Source organism: Hyperolius riggenbachi, chromosome 8 (genome assembly GCF_040937935.1).
Source record: "Hyperolius riggenbachi isolate aHypRig1 chromosome 8, aHypRig1.pri, whole genome shotgun sequence".
NCBI classification, from domain to species: Eukaryota; Metazoa; Chordata; class Amphibia; order Anura; family Hyperoliidae; genus Hyperolius; species Hyperolius riggenbachi.
The window spans coordinates 258,220,233-258,240,959 of NC_090653.1; the positions used below are offsets into that span (position 1 = coordinate 258,220,233).

A 20,727-nucleotide genomic window follows, 5' to 3' on the forward strand; every position below is an offset into this window, starting at 1 on the left:
TGGAGATTTCAACCAGGAGACTTGGTTTGGGTGTCTACCCGCCACTTGAACTTGAGACAGCTTTCAGCCAAATTGGGACCCAGATTTGTGGGTCCATTCCGGGTAACTAGAAAAATCAACAATGTCACATATGTCGTTGATCTTCCTGCTGGCATGCATGGCGTGAGGTCCTTCCATGTATCCTTACTGAAACCTGCAGTTCATGTGGTTCCCACTCCTCCTCCGCCTGTAATAATAGATGATCAACCAGAATATGAAGTCGAGAAGATTTTAGATTCCCGGGTAGTACAAAATTCCATACAGTATTTGGTACATTGGAAAGGGTATGGCATTGAGGAGAGACAATGGGTACCTGGGAGCCGCATGCATGCGGACAAATTGGTGAGGGAGTTTCATGCTTTACATCCAGAAAAGCCCGGAGTCCACTCCTCGGGGGAGAGGTACTGTAATGAAACGCGGAAAAGCCGCTACCTCTCAAGGTGAGGCGGCTGTTTCCGCGGCCAGCATGGCGTCACAACGCGGAAAAAACGCCGCATGCCGCATAGGCCGTGCGGCGGAATCCGCATTGATAACGGCGGAATCCGCATTGGTAACAGCGGAATCCGCATCGGAGGCGGCTCCTGCACTCGAGACTTTGCTAAACAGTACTGGTGTGGCTGGGACTCATAGTCCACCTGGATTCAGAGTTACACGCGCGCGCGCACAGAGGCAGAGTTTAAATAGCAGTCAGAAGGGAGTCAGCTGACCGGCTGGGTCAGCTGACAATTTCCACTGCTCTCATTGGACCAGCAATTAGGGAGGTCCTGGAAAGGTCCTTGTGTATATATACTGCTGGCTGTTCACTTGCTCTTTGTCTGGCGTTGCGATCACATATGTGGGAGCACCCAGATCCGTAGTCAGATCCGTTAGTGTGCCGGGACCAGCTGGAGCTGTAATCCTACACTAAGCTAGATTCTGTTGATAGCTTAAAGTACTAGTTTGATTGTGATTATCTGTTATGACCCTTTGCCTGTTTGACTATCCTCCTGAACTCTGATCCTGTACCTCGATATTTCTGATACCCGTTGCCGAACCCTGCCTGTACTTGGACTCCGCCTTTGCCTACTGTATCTGTACTTTATCTGTCCGTGTGTTACGACCTGGCTTGTCCGACCTCGAGAACCGACCTCACTATTAGAGGCGGTTCCTCGTCCTGTTAGTGACATTTCCTTCTGAGTGTCACTCTCAGACTACCTTCCTACTCGCAGTCTGACTCCTCCCGCCTTGGAGAGCTCAGGTCTTCGGAAGGAAGCCGTGCAGTTATCCTCACTGCACTGAGGCTAAGTCCTCCTAGTGTTACTGTTACACCAAACACTACACTCTACTCAGGTGAACAGAGGTTAGCTGGTATATCGGATTATCAGTGATACTGCAGATCACTTATAATCTGGTATACATCTGTATTCCCCGTGATACTGCAGATCACCGGTAATCAGATCCTCTCTGTGCTTCACCGATCGTTACAGGGAGGTGATAAGGGGGGGTCTGAGGGCAATCTGAGGATGTGAGCGGGTGTTTGGGTGCCCGCAAGGGGCAGATTAGGGTCTGATCTGATGGATAGCAGTGACAAGGGGTGACGGGGTGATTGATAGGTGATCAGGGTGTGATTAGAGGGGAGAATAGATGCAAGCAATGCACTGGCGAGGTGATCGGGGGGGGGGGGGAGTCTGAGGGCGATCTGAGGGTGTGGGCGGGTGATTGGATCCCCACAAGGGGCATATATGAGGGTCTGATCTGATGGGTATGATGGGTAGCAGTGACAGGGGGTGATTGATAGGTGATCAGTGGGTGATTAGAGGGGAGAACAGATGTAAATCTGCACTGGGGAGGTGATAAGGGGGGGTCTGAGGGCAATCTGAGGGTGTGAGCGGGTGTTTGGGCGCCCGCAAGGGGCAGATTAGGGTCTGATCTGATGGGTAGCAGTGACAGGGGGTGACGGGGTGTTTGATAGGTGATCAGGGTGTGATTAGAGGGGAGAATAGAAGCAAGCAATTCACTGGCGAAGTGATCGGCGGGGGGTCTGAGGGTGATCTGAGGGTGTGGGCGGGTGATTGGGTGCCCACAAGGGGCATATGAGGGTCTGATCTGATGGGTATGATGGGTAGCAGTGACAGGGGATGATTGATGAGTGTTCAGTGGGTCATTAGAGGGGAGAACAGATGTAAATAATGCACTGGGGAGGTGTTCAGGCGAGGTGGGCAGATTAGGGTCTGATCTGATGGGTAGCACTGACAGTTGGTGACAGGGGGTGACCGGGTGATTGATAGGTGATCAGGGTGTGATAGAGGGGAGAATAGATACAAGCAATGCACTGGCGAGGTGATGGGTGGGGGGGGGGGTCTGAGGGCGATCTGAGGGTGTGGGCGTGTTATTGGGGGGGGTCTGAGGGCAATCTGAGGGTGTGAGCGGGTGTTTGGGCGCCCGCAAGGGGCAGATTAGGGTCTGATATGATGGGTATGATGGGTAGCAGTGACAGGTGGTGATTGGGGGGGGTCTGAGGGCAATCTGAGGGTGTGAGCGGGTGTTTGGGCGCCCGCAAGGGGCAGATTAGGGTCTGATCTGATGGGTATGATGGGTAGCAGTGACAGGTGGTGATTGGGGGGGTCTGAGGGCGATCTGAGGGTGTGGGCGGGTGATTGGGTGCCCGCAAGGGGCAGATGAGGTTCTGATCTGATGGGTATGATGGGTAGCAGTGACAGGTGGTGACAGGGGGTGATTGATGGGTGATTAGTGGGTGATTAGAGGGGAGAACAGATGTAAATAATGCACTGGGGAGGTGATAGGGAGGGGGGGTCTGAGGGCAATCTGAGAGTGTGGACGGGTGTTTGGGTGCCCGCAAGGGGCAGATTAGGGTCTGATCTGATGGGTAGCAGTGACAGGTGCTGACGGGGTGATTGATAGGTGATCAGGGTGTGATTAGAGGGGAGAATAGATGCAAGCAATGCACTGGCAGGTGATCAGGGGGTTCTGAGGGCGATCTGAGGGTGTGGGTGGATAATTGGGTGCCTGCAAGGGGCAGATTAGGGTCTGATTTGATAGGTAGCAGTGACAGGTGGTGACAGGGGGTTATTGATGGGTGATTGATGGGTGATCAGTGGGTGATTAGAGGGGAGAACAGATGTAAACAATGCACTTGGGAGGTGATCTGAGGGCGTCCCTGGGGCGATCTGTGTGTGTGGGTGGGTGATCAGGTGCCTGCAAGGGGCAGGTTAGGGTCTGAGCTGATAGGTGGCAGTGACAAGTGGTGACAGGGGGTGATTGACAGGTGATCAGTGGGTGATTACAAGGGAGGTTAGATGTATACAGTGCACAGGGGGGTTCTGGGGGAGGGGGGTCTGGGGAGGATCTGAGGGTGTGGAGGGGGGGTGATCAGGAGCCCCCAGGGGGCAATTTAGGACCTAATCTAAAAAATAGCATTGACAGATAGTGACAGGGAACGATTAATGAGTGATTAGGGGGGTGATTGGGTGCAAACAGGGGTCTGAGGGGTGCTGTGGGCGATCAGGGGATGGGGGGGCCAGATCAGTGTGTGTGTGTGCTTGCTAGGGGTGCTGCCTCCTGTCCTGGTGGTCCCTCGATCACTCGGACCACCAGGGCAGGAGGCAGCCTGTATAATACGCTTTGTATACATTACAAAGCGTATTATACGCTTTCTATGCAGCAGATCGGGGGTTAACAACCTGCCAGCGCTGCTAATTGGCCGGCGGGTTGACGTTGCGGGTGGGTGGAGCCCGCAATCCCCTTGTCCAGGACCCGACGCCTGTGGGCGTTAGGTGGTCCTGGGCGTGCCAATTTGCCGACGCTCATAGGTAGTGGGCGGTCGGCAAGTGGTTAAGTGTCCCTCTTTCTCATCTCCAAAAGTTGGGAGGTATGCCCCGGCACCAATTTCTGAGCGTTTGTGCTTCGATGCAAGCTATAGGAAAATCGCTAAGCGCTTGAAAAATCGCTTGACAAAGTGATTCTGTGTGATTGCTTTAAAAAAAAATAACATTACAGAGATTCAGTTCGAGGTCAAAGAGTTCACTTCCTGATTGACTGCAGGAAAAAAAAATTGCTAACAGCCACACAAAAGCGCTTACAAAAGCGCAAATCACTCTAAAAACGCTGGGAAAAGAGCTAACAAAAGTGCTCAGCGCTTGTGATTGCGGTGGCAATTTATAAAGTGAACTAGGCTTGAGTTCGCTTTTTGGTCTCTTTCAGGCCCTTATGCTCTCCTAATGGATCTGGGCCTCTATGAACTATCTGAGACTGAGTATCTGGGCATCTTGCATTCAGATGAACAAGAAATGGGAAAGTATGTCAGATGCAATGAGCGAAGTGGCCACCAGGTGGCGCGCGTCGGCTAGCTGTGGCTGGGCGAGTCACATGACTGGAAGGACCCGGAAGTGGCTGCAGTGGCACTGGCTGTCAGCAGAGCAGAGACAGAAGGAGGCGAGAGGTTGTTGTGCGTTCTCTGTGCGGTGTCCCCTGTGCCTCCCAGTGGTGAGTACCTGGCTAGCTGTCATACTGGGGATATGTGTGGGGGAGGGGCATTGTGTGTTCTCTATACTGCCAGGCAAGCTAGAGCTTTGTGCTGCTGCTGAGAGACTACAAGACCCAGCATGCCCTGTTACCTTCCCCCCTGCTGAGAGACTACAAGACCCAGCATGCCCTGCTACCCCCCCCCCCCTGCTGAGAGACTACAAGACCCAGCATGCTCTGTTATGCCCCTCTGCTGAGAGACTACAAGACCCAGCATGCTCTGTTATACCCCTCTGCTGAGAGACTACAAGACCCAGCATGCTCTGTTATACCCCTCTGCTTATAGACTACAAGACCCAGCATGCTGTTACCCCCTTCTGGTGAGAGACTACACAACCCAGCATGCCCCCCCACTGAGAAACTACAAGACCCAGGAACCCAGTATGCCGCATCACCTCCCCCTGTTGAGAGACTACAAGAACACTGCCATGAGGTAGAATAGCCCTAGCGCTTTTTAAATGCGCTAGCGATTTGGTGATTAGCGGGAATTGCCCGCTAATCGCCCTAGTGGGAATGGGCCCTTACAGCCATAAAACTTTTTCCTGGCAATAAATGGCTTCTGAGATCAGAAAAGAGATACAAAGGGTCAATAGTTCATTGATTTTAGCTCTGGCATACTTCAGTGAATGTGTCATTGAGCAGAGACGATGAAACCGTAATAACTTAAAAAGTAGATTTAAATTTTAAATCAAACCGTGGGAGGTCTTAAAAAGTAATTTTTAGGAGGAGGAGGATAGATACTATTGTTTATCTCATCCGTTTATATTCACCTTGGATGTCCTTTAAACAGGTTGTTTAGATAAGCTCTCATTCTAAACAGAAGTGGTAAGATTAGACAAATCGTAGAGTCGAGTTTTATGGTGTATTTCTTTCGGCAGTCCAATGTTCCTGTTACTCTGTAGGGTTTTTTCGGCGGGAAGCTAGATATCCTAGCAGTGTATGTTTGACATGGGCGTCATGGTGACGTAGTGGATAGTACTCATCGCTTGCAGCACTGGAGTCTAAAGTCTCTCGCACAGACGCTCGACAAATGTTGCCCGTAAAGAATGAGAAACGACTGGTTGGCTGAGTACTGTACAATGACACAAAAAGACAGCTATTGTCCATGAAGGCCGATCCATCCGTTTGGCTGATATTCAGTGTTTTTCATTCATATTGGACGATGATAAACAATCGCTACAATCAAAAGCCTTGCTGTGGCTAGTTATGTACTTCTGGATCTTCAGCTTCGAGTTTCCGCTAACAGTCTGATCGGTAGAGCATTGTTGCTTCGCTGTTGAATTCAAACATGCTGTGCCTGGAGGAAACCCGCACAAACATAGGTAGAACATACAATCTCCTTGCAGATAGTGGACCCTAAAGGCCAGATTTATCAAAGCATTACCGACAGTGTTTTCTACTTAAAGAGAACCTGTAACAAAAAAAAAGTTCCCCTGGAGGTACTCAACTCGGGAGGGGGAAGCCTCAGGGTCCCAATGAGGCTTCCCCCTCCCCTGTAGCTGCAGGCAGTCCAGCGCTGGCTCCCCCGAAGTGTCCTGCAATCCTCGCTCGTCTAGCACTGACAAGCACTGATTTATTTACCTTTCCAGGCTCCAGCGGGGGCGCTGTTGTGGCTCTCCTGACAGAGATAGGCGGAAATAGCCGATCTCTGACAGGTCCGCTTTACCGTGCAGACGCAAGAGACTTGCACCTGCGCAGTAGAGCGGCCCGACATCGATCGGCTATTTCCGCCTATCTCCGAGCAGGGAGCCGGGAAGGTAAATATTTACATCCCGCTGTTTGGGGAGCTTTATCGCTGCCGCCGTTAGACTGAGAAAGACGGGGGAAGCCTCAATAGGATCCGGAGGCTTCCCCCAAACGAGGTGAGTAACCCCCAGGGGAGGTTTTCTTTGTTACAGGTTTTTTTTTAAACCGTTGTAGCCAGCTGGGGAACTGTTCTACATGATAAAAAGAAACCTCTTAAACCCTACTTAATAGCGGCACTTTAGCGTGAATTTCTAGAGCTGCACTTAAGTTAAGAGAAGTGCAAATCCATCCCTAAATTTCCGCAGATTAAGAAGTGCTAAACATCAGTTCTACAGAACTTATTTTTGAAGGGCAGTGTTCTCCCTAGAAATTTATTCCAGCCGGATGGCATGAAAAAGTAGCCGGGTGGGGTGAGATGAGAGAATGCAGGGCTGGTGCTTCTCTGCACAACTCTGCTTATAGCATAGGAGGAGGTGAGCCGATGACAGCCGGGTGGCATGAAATACTAGCCGGGTGGGGCAAGATGAGAGAATGCAGGGCCAGTGCTTCTCTGCACAACTTTGCCTACAGCAGAGGAGGAGTTGGGCCGATGACAGCCGGGTGATCATCAAAACTAGCCGGGTGGAGCCCCCGGCTAAAAGAGCCTGGGGAGAACACTGAAGGGCTCCTCTCCCCTGCTGCCAGGAGTCCTGTGAAGCGGTTCTGTGCTTAACCCTTCCAGTTCTGGACATTGATCCACTGTTTCAGTTCTAATACATTTATATTACATACTTATTTACATTACGTCAGTTAACCTCAAGTAATCTACCGTAAACCGTATATTTATGCTACTAGAACTTCTCTTTTCTGTATCAATATAGCAGATGTATTGGAAGTTGAACCACACATAGCTGTGGATTGCCACGTGCTATCCCATGGTAATTGCTCTCTGAATGGGCAGCATGGTGGCGTAGTGGTTAGCACTCTTGCCTTGCAGCGATTCAAATCCCAGATGTGGCACTATCTGCACGGAGGTTGTATGTTCTCCCAGTGTCTCCGTGGGTTTCCTCCAGGCACTCTGGTTTCCTCCCGCTTCCCAAAAATTAACGGGTTCATTGGCTTCCCCCTAAACTGGCCCTAGACTACAATACGTATAATATGTACAGTACACAATACACACATAGACGTATGACCAAGGTTGGGGAGTTTGAACAACAATCACCCGACTCCAACTCCAATCCTCAGTTTATAAAACCACTGACTCCAACTCCGACTCTGGGTACCAAAATGGCTCCGACTCCTCGACTCAACAGCCCTGCGTATGACTATGGTAGGGATTAGATTGTGAGCCCCTCTGAGGGACAGTTCATTGACAAGACATTATACACTGTACAGCGCTGCGGAAGATGCCGGCACTATATACATTCTGAATCCTAATAATAACAGCCCGTACTATCTTCGTATAATTGGCTCTGAGCACGTGCAGGCTCTGGAAACGGGTGTGATTAAATGACTGAGGAACAGGTCAGGCTTGCCCTGTCATATCTGAGCTGTGCTATTTGTCTGGAATCCTAGTTATGTATTCTGTTGCTGGTGCTGCTTGTTTTGGTATCATGGACAATGTGCTTTAACCCTGAAGCTGCCAATGCCTTCACTAATTGAGTGCAAGCATCACTAACCCAGTGACAGAGTTAAAGGATACCCAAGGTGACATGATGAGATAGACATGGGTATGTACAGTGCCTAGCACACAAATAACTATGCTGTGTTACTTTTCTCTGCCTGAAAGAGTTAAACATCAGGTATGTAAGTTGTAGTTCCTCTCTGAGTCAGGACAGGGTCAGACTACAGTGTGACCCCCCACTGATAAGAAATGACAACTATAAAACACTTTCCTAGCAGAAAATGGCTTCTGAAAGCAGGAAAAAGATACAAAGGATCAATAGTTCATAGATTTTAGCTCTGGCATACTTCAATGAATGTGTCATTGAGCAAACACAATAAAAGAGTAAAAACTTGAAAAGTAGATTTACATATAAAATAAAACTGTGGAATATCTTTAAAAGTATTTTTTAGGAGAAGGAGGATAGCTACAAATGTTTATTTCATTAGTTTATTTTCACCTCGGGTGTCCTTTAAAGGGAACCCAAAGTGAGAGGTCTATGGAGGCTGCCATATTTATTTCCTTTTAAACAATACCAGATGCCTGGTAGTCCCATTCAGGTCTGTGAATTTGGAGAAAGTTTGGTTACCTGGAGTTGATGGTTTCCTAAACTGAAGAGTCAGATGATTTTTGTACCAACTCCACAGCCCTGGCAAGAATTAGGCTGGGTTCACAGTGGTCAGTTGCATAACGCACACGTTATAATGATTGTGAACTACAGCGGAAACTGGACCTAGACTTCCATACAAAGCTTGCATACAGCAAGTTAGAATAACGCAATCGGTTACAACTCAGTACTGTGAACAGGCCCATAGAATTGTATAGGCAGTGAGCTGAGATGCAGGACTATTCTGCAACAAAACTGACAACTGTAAACAGGGCCTTAGACTGAGGCCGGTGTCACATTGAAAACTGGCGGCAGCGATGCTGTGTGACGCGCCCGCTGCATTGCACCACCAGAAACAGGCCTTCAGGGAACACCGCGTTGGTACGCGATGTGCCTTGTCGTCTGGCCAGCAGCCAAGCAGAAAGTGCTACGTGCAAAATCCAGGCAGAGGTTGGTGCAGGCGGCAGGCAGAGAGCAGTCAAAATCCAGGCAGAGGTTGGTGCAGGCAGAGAGCAGTCAAAATCCAGGCAGAGGTTGGTGCAGGCGGCAGGCAGAGAGCAGTCAAAATCCAGGCAGAGGTTGGTGCAGGCGGCAGGCAGCGAGCAGTCAAAATCCAGGCAGAGGTTGGTGCAGGCAGAGAGCAGTCAAAATCCAGGCAGAGGTTGGTGCAGGCGGCAGGCAGAGGTTGGTGCAGGCGGCAGGCAGAGAGCAGTCAAAATCCAGGCAGAGGTTGGTGCAGGCGGCAGGCAGAGAGCAGTCAAAATCCAGGCAGAGGTTGGTGCAGGCGGCAGGCAGAGAGTAGTCAAAATCCAGGCAGAGGTCGGTGCAGGCGGCAGGCAGAGAGTAGTCAAAATCCAGGCAGAGGTTGGTGCAGGCGGCAGGCAGAGAGTAGTCAAAATCCAGGCAAAATTCAGTAGCAGTAAGGCAGAAGCATATGTATGTACATATACATACATACATACATACATATATGACGGAATGCCGCATCGCCGCTCCTCTGCTGTCATTGGCCGCTGGGTCCCCGAAAGAAGAGGGGATATGGGGATCTTGGTGGCCGAAGAGGATGCTATTATGCGAGGGGGAGAAGCCAGGCCGCCGTGTCTCTGCAATCAGAGCGGGGACATGGGGATCCTGGCGGTCGGAGAGGAATACAGATAGCTGGAGAAAAAAGCCTGGGTCCTGCTGCACAGCGCTAATCATGTGCAGGACCCAGGCAGCCAATAGGAGCAATGGATTTGGCCAGCCCGACCTGAGCTCGGGCTTACCGCTTCCAGCTCCTAAAACTAAGCTCAGTTCAGTATTACCGCCTGTGAGATTAAGGAGCAGGAGGACTTAAGAGCTGTAATACTTTATGCAGTGCAGTCATTAACCCCTCCTGGTCCCCAAGTGCAGCACTTAACTTTACTGGGTAGACTTAACTTGAGTCAATAAAAAATTCCAGCTTAAGTGGGTCAAATATTGAAGCTGACTTATACATGAGGTCGACTTCAATTTTAGGAAATACGATTATTGCACTCACAGATTCCCTGTTTCATAAAACAGCACAGAGCTTGAAGGACACACGAGGTGAAAATAAACTAATGAAATATTCAATGGTATCTATCCTCCTTCTCCTAAAAATAACTTGTTTTTAAAGGATACCCGAAGTGACATGATGAGATAGACATGTGTATGTACAGTACTTAGCACACAAATAACTATGCTGTGTTCCTTTTTTCATCCTCTGCCAGAAAGCGTTAAATATCAGGTATGTACTGTAAGTGGCTGACTCAGTCCTGATAGTTGGAATTTCTTATCAGTGACGGTCACACTGTAGTCTGACCCAGTCCTGACTCAGACAGGAACTGCCACTTACATATCTGATATTTAACTCTTTCACGCAGAGAAAGAAAAAAGGAACACAGTCTACTTATATGTGCTAGGCACTGTACATACCCATGTCTGTCTCATCATGTCACATGTCACCTCGGGTATCTTTTAACCACAGCCTCTCCCACGTTTAGCTTGGGCACCGGCTGGCTCTTGTGTTCCTTCCCTGGTAGTGGTTCGGCGTGCGCAATCCAACACACCTCATGACCAAAAAAAAAAATGAGGTTTAGCTCCGACACGTGAGCTATTTTGTCTCTATCCAGAATTGTTTTCAAATAAAGATTGGACTTCTATCATCTTCCAGTGGAGCAGACTTCCTCTTTGAATCAGGGCTGTGGAGTCGGTACAAAAATCCACCGACTCCTCAGTTTAGGATTCCACCGACTCCGACTCAGACTCCTCTAATTTGCATATTACAATCTTGTTGATTGAAAGTATTTAACATGAAATTTGTCTCTTAACTGCCAACGCTTAGGAATTTTACAAGACAACTGAAGTGAGAAGGATATGTAGACTGCCATATTTATTCCCTTTAGTCATAGACTAAAACTAGTCCTTGGTAAGAGTACTTGTAAAAGGTACAGACTGGAACAAAGAACATCTTTGAGGCCCTAGACAGTGTAAGTGTGGGTACATGTAAGAGTGATGTGCAGGTACTCTGCAGGGGAATAAGGGGATTCTTCCTCTATTACACATTCTTCATGTACAATCTGAACATGGATCAGGCCCCAGGCAATGTAACTGTGGGTACATGTAAGAGTGATGTGCAGGTACTCTGCAGGGGAATAAGGAAATTCTTCCTCTATTACACATTCTTCATGCACAATCTGAACATGGATCAGGCCCCAGGCAATGTAACTGTGGGTACATGTAAGAATGATGTGCAGGTATCCTGCAGGGGAATGAGGAGATTCTTCCTCTATTACACATTCTTCATGCACAATCTGAACCAGGTTTATGGGTGATAGACAACACCTCTGTGTTCAATGTGCACAACATTCTCAGTTGATTCCCTGCAGCTCTGTGGAGAGTGCATATATAGAGTATAGTACTACTGTGTAACAAAGTAAACCTGAGACAGATGAAATTAAAGTTTTATACATACCTGGGGCTTCATCCAGCCCCCTTCAGGCTAATCAGTCCCTCGTTGTCCTCCTCCGCCACCTGAATCTTCTGCTATGAGTCCAGGTACTTGAGCCAGTCTGGTGTAGTGCGCATGCACACACTCCGCCGCCGGGAGCGTACTACACCTGCGCAGCACTATTGCGCAGGTACAGAATGCTCCTGGCTGTGGAAGCCAGACTGCGCTGACTGGCTGAATTACCAGGACTCATAGCAGAAGATCCAGGTGGTGGAGGTGGACAGCGAGGGACTGATTAGCCTGAAGGGGGCTGGAAGAAGCCCCAGGTAAGTATAAAACTTTTCTTTTCGTCCTTCTCAGGTACCATTTAATTCGTAGTCACTAAACCAAATTTTAACAACATATCAAATTATTTGATTTCCTCAGCAAAGAGAGTTCCTACATTTGCATAAATCAGAATCAACGCAGAATTATTTCCATCTCATTGACCATCTCTATTAGTGACACAGCTACACATCAGGCTTTATTCTTACAGCATAGATGTTATTTAGTATATATAAGAGATTCCTGTGTACACATCATATATACAGTCACAATCAGATATGTATATCTGACATTAAAAATACGGGGACTGCTTTATTGATGCAGCACAAGTAACTAATTTTGATTAGTTTATTTCATTTTTGTGGACTAAGCACAGCTATTACTGTATGTATACATTATTTATGATGACTATTATCTGAGAAATAGAACATCGTATCATATTTTCTATTTTAATTGCAGTTTAAATTCATTAGGAGTCGGAGTCGGTGCATTTTTTCCCGACTCCGACTCCAGGCACCCAAAATTGCTCAGACTCCACAGCCCTGCTTTGAATACCTCTGAGGTTGAGCTTTACATTAAAAGTTTTGAATCAGGATGATACCATTTATTGGCTAACTTAGAGGTAAAAGTCTTCATCAGACTTTCCTCCTGAATATTAACAAGATGTCAGAACTCACAGCTTATATACACTGGACAGTCGGAGGAGAAACATTCTTTTGAAAATATAAATAAATGTCTTTAAAGGACTTACGAGGCCAGATTTGTAAAAAATACATAAAAAAAGTTAGATACCTGTGTGTGTGTTTGCAAGGCACGGAGGACGCCGTCCGCGCCCTCCGTGCCGTTCCGCCTGGTCCCCGCTGCTTAATATGCCCCCGAACGACCCCCGACCGCACGGCCCGGGTCGTGCTCCCCAGCCTGTACCAAGATGGCCGCCGGAGCTGGCCGCGGCTGCGCAGCTCTAAGGCCAACCCCCCCGATCCACGTAACAGTAGCGTGGATCGGGGAGTTGGCCTTAGAGCTGCGCAGCCGCGGCCATCTTGGTACAGGCTGGGGAGCACGACCCGGGCCGCGCGGTCGGGGACCGTTCGGGGGCATATTAAGCAGCGGGGACCAGGCGGAACGGCACGGAGGGCGCGGACGGCGTCCTCCGTGCCTTGCAAACACACACAGGTATCTAACTTTTTTTATGTATTTTTTACAAATCTGGCCTCGTAAGTCCTTTAACCACCCTGGCGTTCTATTAAGATCGCCAGGGCGGCTGCGGGAGGGTTTTTTTTAAATAAAAAAAAAACTATTTCATGCAGCCAACTGAAAGTTGGCTGCATGAAAGCCCACTAGAGGGCGCTCCGGAGGCGTTCTTCCGATCGCCTCCGGCGCCCAGAATAAACAAGGAAGGCCGCAATGAGCGGCCTTCCTTGTTTTGCTTAGATCGTCGCCATGGCGACGAGCGGAGTGACGTCATGGACGTCAGCCGACGTCCTGACGTCAGCCGCCTCCGATCCAGCCCTTAGCGCTGGCCGGAACTTTTTGTTCCGGCTACGCTGGGCTCAGGCGGCTGGGGGGACCCTCTTTCGCCGCTGCTCGCGGCGGATCGCCGCAGAGCGGCGGCGATCGGGCAGCACACGCGGCTGGCAAAGTGCCAGGTGCGTGTGCTGCTCTTTACTTGAACAAAATCGGCCCAGCAGGGCCTGAGCGGCAGCCATCGGCGGTGATGGACGAGCTGAGCTCGTCCATACCGCTAAGATGGTTAAGGCATCTGCCTTAATTACATCTTCAGGAGAGTCTCACAGGGATGCTAACTAATTTATGGCAAATAGACAAGGCCACTTGTTTGCTAAAACATCACATACTACAGGCTCCGGATGAAGGGGAGACATTGTAAATCCGGAGTTCAAATGTTACTGGGCAGACTACACACCCCATTAGTTATAAGCTAAAAAGAAGTGTGGCCTTTAAAACCTATCATACCAGCACATTAAATACAACGAATAGTGGCATTAAAGGGACCCTGAGCAGTCCAAAAATGAAACTAGTACTTACCTGGGGCTTCCTCCAGCTCACCGTAGGCCGCCAGGTCCCCCAGCGTTCTCCTGGCTCCTCTCCCGGTCCTGCTGGTGGCTCCATTATCAGCAACTTTCAGGCTGAAGTTCATCTGTTTCTTTCTGAATGGGGATGCTCCGCGTCATCACGCCGGCCGACATGACAGTCCTGTTCATGAGAGTTTTTCTAACTCTGCACCGCGCATGACGTGGAGCGGCTGGTGTGATGACACGGAGCGTCCCCGTTCAGGAAGAAACGGCCGACCTTCAGCCCGAAAGTTGCCGGTAACAGAGCCGCCAGCGGGAACGGGAGAGGAGCCAGGAGGATGCTGGGGAACCTTGTGGCCTACGGTGGGCTGTAGGAAGCCCCAAGTACCAGTTTTATTTTTTTGGGATTGCCAGGGTCCTTTTAAACACTATCTTACTAACATACGAAATAAAAAAAAAATATTGTGGCATTTTAACCTCCTTAGCGGTTATACACGTCAATACAAAACATGCTGTGAACAGTATTGATGTGCATACACGTCAATACTCTCCTGCACTGTATACTAGACCCTTGCTTGACACATTTTGGCAAGTTATAGGAAAAAAAAATTATGCAAATTAATTTGATCACCTTTTGCACAGAAATCCTGGGGAAATTGAACGCCAGGGAGGTTAAGCCCATCGTACCAGCTTAACAAGTTAGAATCCTTGTTTAAACCTTCTTCTACAGTGTTGGATCAATGTATACTGTACATTTTATTTATTTTTTTACTCTTTCTTTATGCGATTTGAAGCCACCCATTTATACAGTGACAAGAAGATTGCTTAAACTGTGTCCTCGTAAACAGAAATGTGTGGGCAATTACATTTTTTGGTTGTACCTATGTTCCCCTTATCGTCTTATTGTGCTTTGTAAAGCGCTGCGAAATATGTTGGCCCTCTATAAATAAAAAATAATAATAGATCAGTAATTAAGGCATCTAATGACATTTATTTATGTTTGCAAAAGAATGTTTCGCCTCCAGTGTATGTAATCTGTGTGCTTTAACATCTGGTTAAAGAAAACCTGTAACTAAAAAAAGTTTCCCTGTTGGGTACTCACCTCGGCTGGGGGAAGCCTCCGGATCCTATCGAGGATTCCCCCGTCCTCCTGTGTCCCACGGCGGTCTCGCTGTGCCCCTCCGAACAGCGGGGATGTAAATATTTACCTTCCCGTTCCAGCGCAGGGGCAGTATCTGCTCGGAGATAGGCGGAAATAGCTGATCGCCGTCGGTCCACTCTACTGCGCAGACGCAAGTCTCCAGCGCCTGCGTAGTAGAGCAGACCTGACAGAGGCTATTTCCGCCTATCTCCATGCTGAGAGCCGGAACAGCGCCCCCGCTGGAGCCAGGGAAGGTAAATATATGAAGGCTTGTCCGGCTTATGGAGCCAGGATTGCGGGACGCTTCAGGGGAGCCAGCGCTGGACTGCCTGCAGCTACAGGGACGGGGGAAGCCTCATTGGGGGACCCTAAGGCTTCCCCCTCCTGAGGTGAGTACCACGCAGGGGAACTTTTTTTTTTTTTTGTTACAGAGTCTCTTTAATATACAGGAACAATGTCTGAAGAAGGCCTAATAGCTGAAAGCTTACTTTTTGTTTACCTCTAAGTTAGCCAATAAATGGTATCATCCTGATTCAAAATGTCTTGTTTTACTGAGGGCTAAAGGGGTACAATACTGCTTCTGCTTCTATTAAAAGTTTTACAAATTATAAAATATGTTCTCTTTTATATGTTTATGTCACTGTTTCCATAGTCCACAGCAGAGATTAATATCCATAGCACATATATAATGAGTTATTTATACTTAGAGGCAAATACCTTGCAAGGCTCCTTCCTGACATTCTTGATAATGATTCACTAGCTTGTTATGTAGTCTGACTACCGCCATTCCTTCTCTCATCTATAATAAATAAGGCCTCATTAAACACCTCAGTACATCTAATAGCGTTTGTCATCACACAACGCCCTTATTTAGATGTGACATCATTCTCATAGTAGCGTAATATACATGCACTGTGCATTGCAATTAAAGGAGTTTCCACACAAGATAAGTTAGAGGAATGAATGTAGTTTAATGACCAAAATTACTTATATTTGACAATATTAACCGCTTCACAACTGAGGGGTTTTGCCCCTTCAGCATCCGAGCAATTTTCTCCTTTCAGCGCTCCTTCCATTCATTCGCCTATAACTTTATCATTACTTATCGCAATGAAATGAACTATATCTCGTTTTTTTCGCCACCAATTAGGCTTTCTTTAGGTGGGACATTATGCCAAGAATTATTTTATTCTAAATGTGTTTTAATGGGAAAATAGGAAAACATTTGGAAAAAAAATCATTATTTTTCAGTTTTCAGCCATTATAGTTTTTAAATAATGCATGCTACTGTAATTAAAATCCATGTAACTTTTTAGCCAATGTGTCCCGGTTATTACACCGTGTCCCTGTCACAATGTTTGGCGCCAATATTTTATTTGCAAATAAAGGTGCATTTTTTTCAGTTTTGCGTCCATCCCTAATTACAAGCCCGTAGTTTATAAAGTAACAGTGTTATATCCTCTTGATATAAAGATTAGACGATTTCAGTCCCTAAGGTATTGTTTTTTTTTTTAATTGTAATTTTTTTTATTTATGTTTTTATTACAAAAAAAAAATTGGTAACAATTGGGGAGTGTGGGAGTTAATGAGTTAATTTCATATTGGAAAATAATGTATTTGTATGTGAAAAATGTTTTTGGGTGTAGTATTACTTTTTGGCCACAAGATGGCCACAGTAATTTTTTTGTAATTGCGTCCTGCAAGCGTAGGAAGTACGCTTGCAGGAAGTTCAGGGAGGCTGGGAAACTGATTTTTTTTTCACAATGATCGCGCTGCTTCTCATAGAAGCAGCCGGTCATTGCTGGGGGCAGAGATCAACAAACGGGAATATTTTTTCCTGTTCATTGATCTCCGGACGAGCGGGCGGCAGCGTTCACAATCGTGGGTGCGCAGACAGCGGCGGTGGGGGTGCGTATATCTACGCTCCGGGCAGGTAACTGAAGTCCAAACAAGCGTAGATATACTGTATCCGGCCGGCGAAGCGGTTAATTTATAAATGATTGCAGGTAGGGACACACCAGGCAGTGCAGGAAAGGTCGCGTTTTGCTGCATATGCGTTTGTGCTTTTTTTAGTGTGTTTTCTGTGCGTTTGCATTTCGCAGTTTTTTTTCCCACACATGCGTTTTTCTTGCGTTTTGCGTACATTTTAATGCATTTGCGGTTTGCACAGATAAATCACATATGTGGTTTGTATATCACTAGGAAGTTGACAGGAAGCGGAAATTCATCATCAAAGTTTTTTTTTTTTTAATAAAAACGCACTAAAACGCAATACATCTGTGTCAACGTTGACTTTTATTATGTGTGTTTTAGATGTATTTTGGAAAAATATACAGCAAGACCAGCGTTTTTAAAAACGTACTTTGCAGAACGCGACCACATGCGTTTTTTCATGCGGCCCATTGGCTTGCAGTATGTGTGTTTTCCACAATGCTAGCGCTTCTGCCTAGTGTGTTCTTACCCTGAGTCAGTTTTTGCCCAATGTAAAAATTTTCCTCACCCTGATTTACATTCTTAACCACTTCCAGATCTTTGCCACGTATATATACGCCCCTGTATACTTCACTTGTGGATCAGGGGCATAAATATATGCATTGTCTACTTACTGCCGCCGTTCGCAATCTCCTCTCCCGTTTGCCTTCGTCGCAATCCAGCGGTTCCGTGCCTGTAATGAATAAAAGCCGCTGTCAGCGAGATGTCTGCTTTTATTCACAAAGTAAAAGTAAAGAGTAAAGGCTCATACACACATCAGACTATAGTCTTTGGAAACTGAAAGATCACAGACCAATCTTACCACCCTTCATGTAGTATGAGAGCCATACCTACACAGTCTTTTCTATGGAGCTGAACTCCACATCAGACAGAAATCTTTGCAAGATGCTGCACACACAGATGCTATATAGACACAAAAGATCAGTATCTGCAAAAGATCTGTTCCTGCCAAAGATCCGTTCCTGCAAATTGCATTCATAGTCTATGAGATCTGCAGATCAGCATACACACATGATTTAACTGACATTCATCTGCAGATCAAGCAATCATCTGCAGATCTGAAAATCCATCCTGGCATCTGTGTGTGCAGCATCTTGCAAAGATTTCTGTCTGATGGGGAGTTCAGCTCCATAGAAAAGACTGTGTAGGTGTGGCGCTCATACTACATGAAGGGTGGTAAGATTGGTCTGTGATCTTTCATTTTCCAAAGACTATAGTCTGATGTGTGTATGTGGCCTTACACTCACTAGTTCCCATCTACTGTTTACAGTACTCGGGAAATACACTTTCATAGAAAAATGTAATACTTTTTTGTTTGTATTATTATTATTTTAACACCTTCCACCCCTACCCCATAGTTACCAAAATTAAACACTTGTGTAAAAAACAAACATAATTTTTTTTAAAAATGCATAAATTGGTACCTTAGGGACTTTTTTTTTATATGTATGTCATAAGGGTATAATACTGTTATTTTTGTAAATAAATGCTTGTAATTATTATTATAGTATAAAAAAATCACACTAAATGGAAAAAAATACACCTTTATTTCCAAATAAATTATTATTACTATACGTTGTACTAGAGCACATTTTATTTTTAAACTACAATGGCTGAAAACTGGGAAATGATGCATTTTTTCAGTTTTTGTTTCTTTTTCTTCTTCCCTGCAAAATTCATATAAAATAAAATAATTCTTAGCAAAAAGTACTGCCCAAAGAAAGCCGAGTTTGCCCCTAGAAAGCCTAGTTTGCCCTGCAAAAATAATATATAGATAATTTCAGTGTGATAATAAGTAGTGATAAAGTTATTGGCAAATGAATGGAAGGAACGTGATGTGAAAATAACTTGGTTTTGAAGGGGAAAAACTTGTGGTTTGGAAGTGGTTACATTTTATCACAGGTGGCGACAGTTCTGTCAGGTCCATCACCCTGGAATGATTGTTTTTTTCTTTTCTTGAGTATTCCAAAGTCAGCAGAAATAGCACCTGGTCTCCCAGAGTGCTCTGAGGCAGAAGGGTGTGACTTCATAGTGCAGGTTAAAGAGGAACTTTAACCAAAGATTGAACTCCATCCCAATCAGTAGCTGATACCCCCTTTCCCATTAGAAATCTTTACCTTTTCACAAATAGATCATCAGAGACCTCTGTGTGGCCGATATTGTAGTGAAACTCCTCCCACAGTGTGATGTCATGACCATGGTTCTGACAGTTTCCTGTCTGTGTACCTTGTTGCATTGTGGGAAATAACAGCTTTTTCCAACTGCCAAGCAAGCATCATCTCCCTCTCTGCATGGAACTCTCTTTTATGAACATTCCGCACAGATCATTTGGCAGAACTAAAGATGTCACCACCTAGTAATACATTACAGAATGGAGATCAGAGAGAGGGAAGATTTTACAATGGGAAAACACTGACTAAATAATGTATAAATGAATATTGTAAACAATACACAATTTTATTCATTGCTATTTTTAGTACAGGTTCTCTTTAAACATCACTTGAAGGGCGGGGCTACAGACAATTCAAAACAATATATTGATATAGTAAATGTTTCTAATCAGGGCTGTGGAGTCGGAGTTGAAGTCGGAGTCAAGGAGTCGGAGTCGTTGATTTTATAAACTGAGGAGTCGGATGATTTTTGTACAAAATCCACAGCCCTGTTAAGTATTAGACTAAGGAGTCGAAGCCATTTTGGGTACCTGGAGTCGGAGTCGTGGTTTCATAAACGTTGGAGTCGGAAGATTTTTGTACCGACTCCACAGCCCTGTTTCTAATGCTGAAAGCAGGAAAATTAATGTACACGGGGGTATGCTGAATAATGTAACGTATTCTGCTTATGTTATTGCGGTGCCTCTTTAATTTCTATACGACTGCCTAACGCAGGATGGTGGCTCTTGTTCCTCCTGGACGCCATATGGCATCCTCTCACGAGAGGGGTGATTTGCTGGGAATGAGCGCTCGAGCGCATGTCCCCTGCAATAAACCCCCGGGGCCCGCCGCGATCAGCCTGCCAGCCATCAATCAGAACTGGCAGGCTGTTATTACATTTAAATGATAAAAAAAAGTGTACAGCACTGCAATCTAGCACAGCGCTGTACAAACAACTGCCTTGTCACTTAACTGTCCCGAGCAGCTCACGATCTAATCCCTATTATAGGCGTATGCCTATGTATGTAATATATAGTGTATATAATGTCATCTAGGGCTAATTTGGGGGGGGGGGGGGATAAAAACAAAAGAGAGATTTTTTTTTTATAAAAATGATCTTTTCTTAAAATCTTAATAAAAAAAAAAAAAATCTCAGCAGCAATCACAGACCACCAAAACAAAGCTCTATTTGTGAGAAGAAAAGGAGGTAAAATTCATCGGGCTCTTCTGCGCTCCAACGTGCGTCTCACGCCGTCGCGCTGACGTCATCGGACGTCCTACGGACTGTACTGCACTGCACAGGCGCAGAACTACTGAGCCTGCGCAGTACAGCCCGGAGGACGTCCGATGACGTCAGCGCGACCGTGTGAGATGCACGTTGGAGCGCAGAAGAGCCCGACCTGGAAGCCGGCCTGGCCAGGTCAGGTGAGCCACGGGAGAAGACTGGGAGCCTCCGGAGCGACGTCGAGGGCACATCCTGCCTGCCACGGGCTGGAGGAAGCCCCAGGTAAGTGAATTAGTAGGTTTTTTTTTTTACCGTGAACCCTATCTTTAAAACAGTAGGGTATTGTTTTGAATCAGGATG

At 46.6% G+C, this 20,727-nt stretch overlaps 1 protein-coding gene across 2 annotated transcripts in view; it reads left to right on the forward strand.

Annotated features, from left to right (window-relative positions):
* Positions 1 to 4,424: 4,424 nt before the first annotated feature.
* Positions 4,425 to 20,727, forward strand: part of LRSAM1 (leucine rich repeat and sterile alpha motif containing 1) — a 149,413-nt gene continuing 133,110 nt past the window's right edge. For both annotated transcript variants that reach the window (XM_068248692.1, XM_068248693.1), the window contains exon 1: positions 4,425 to 4,521. The gene's annotated coding sequence lies outside the window, so the exon portion shown is untranslated. The remainder of the gene's footprint in view (positions 4,522 to 20,727) is intronic.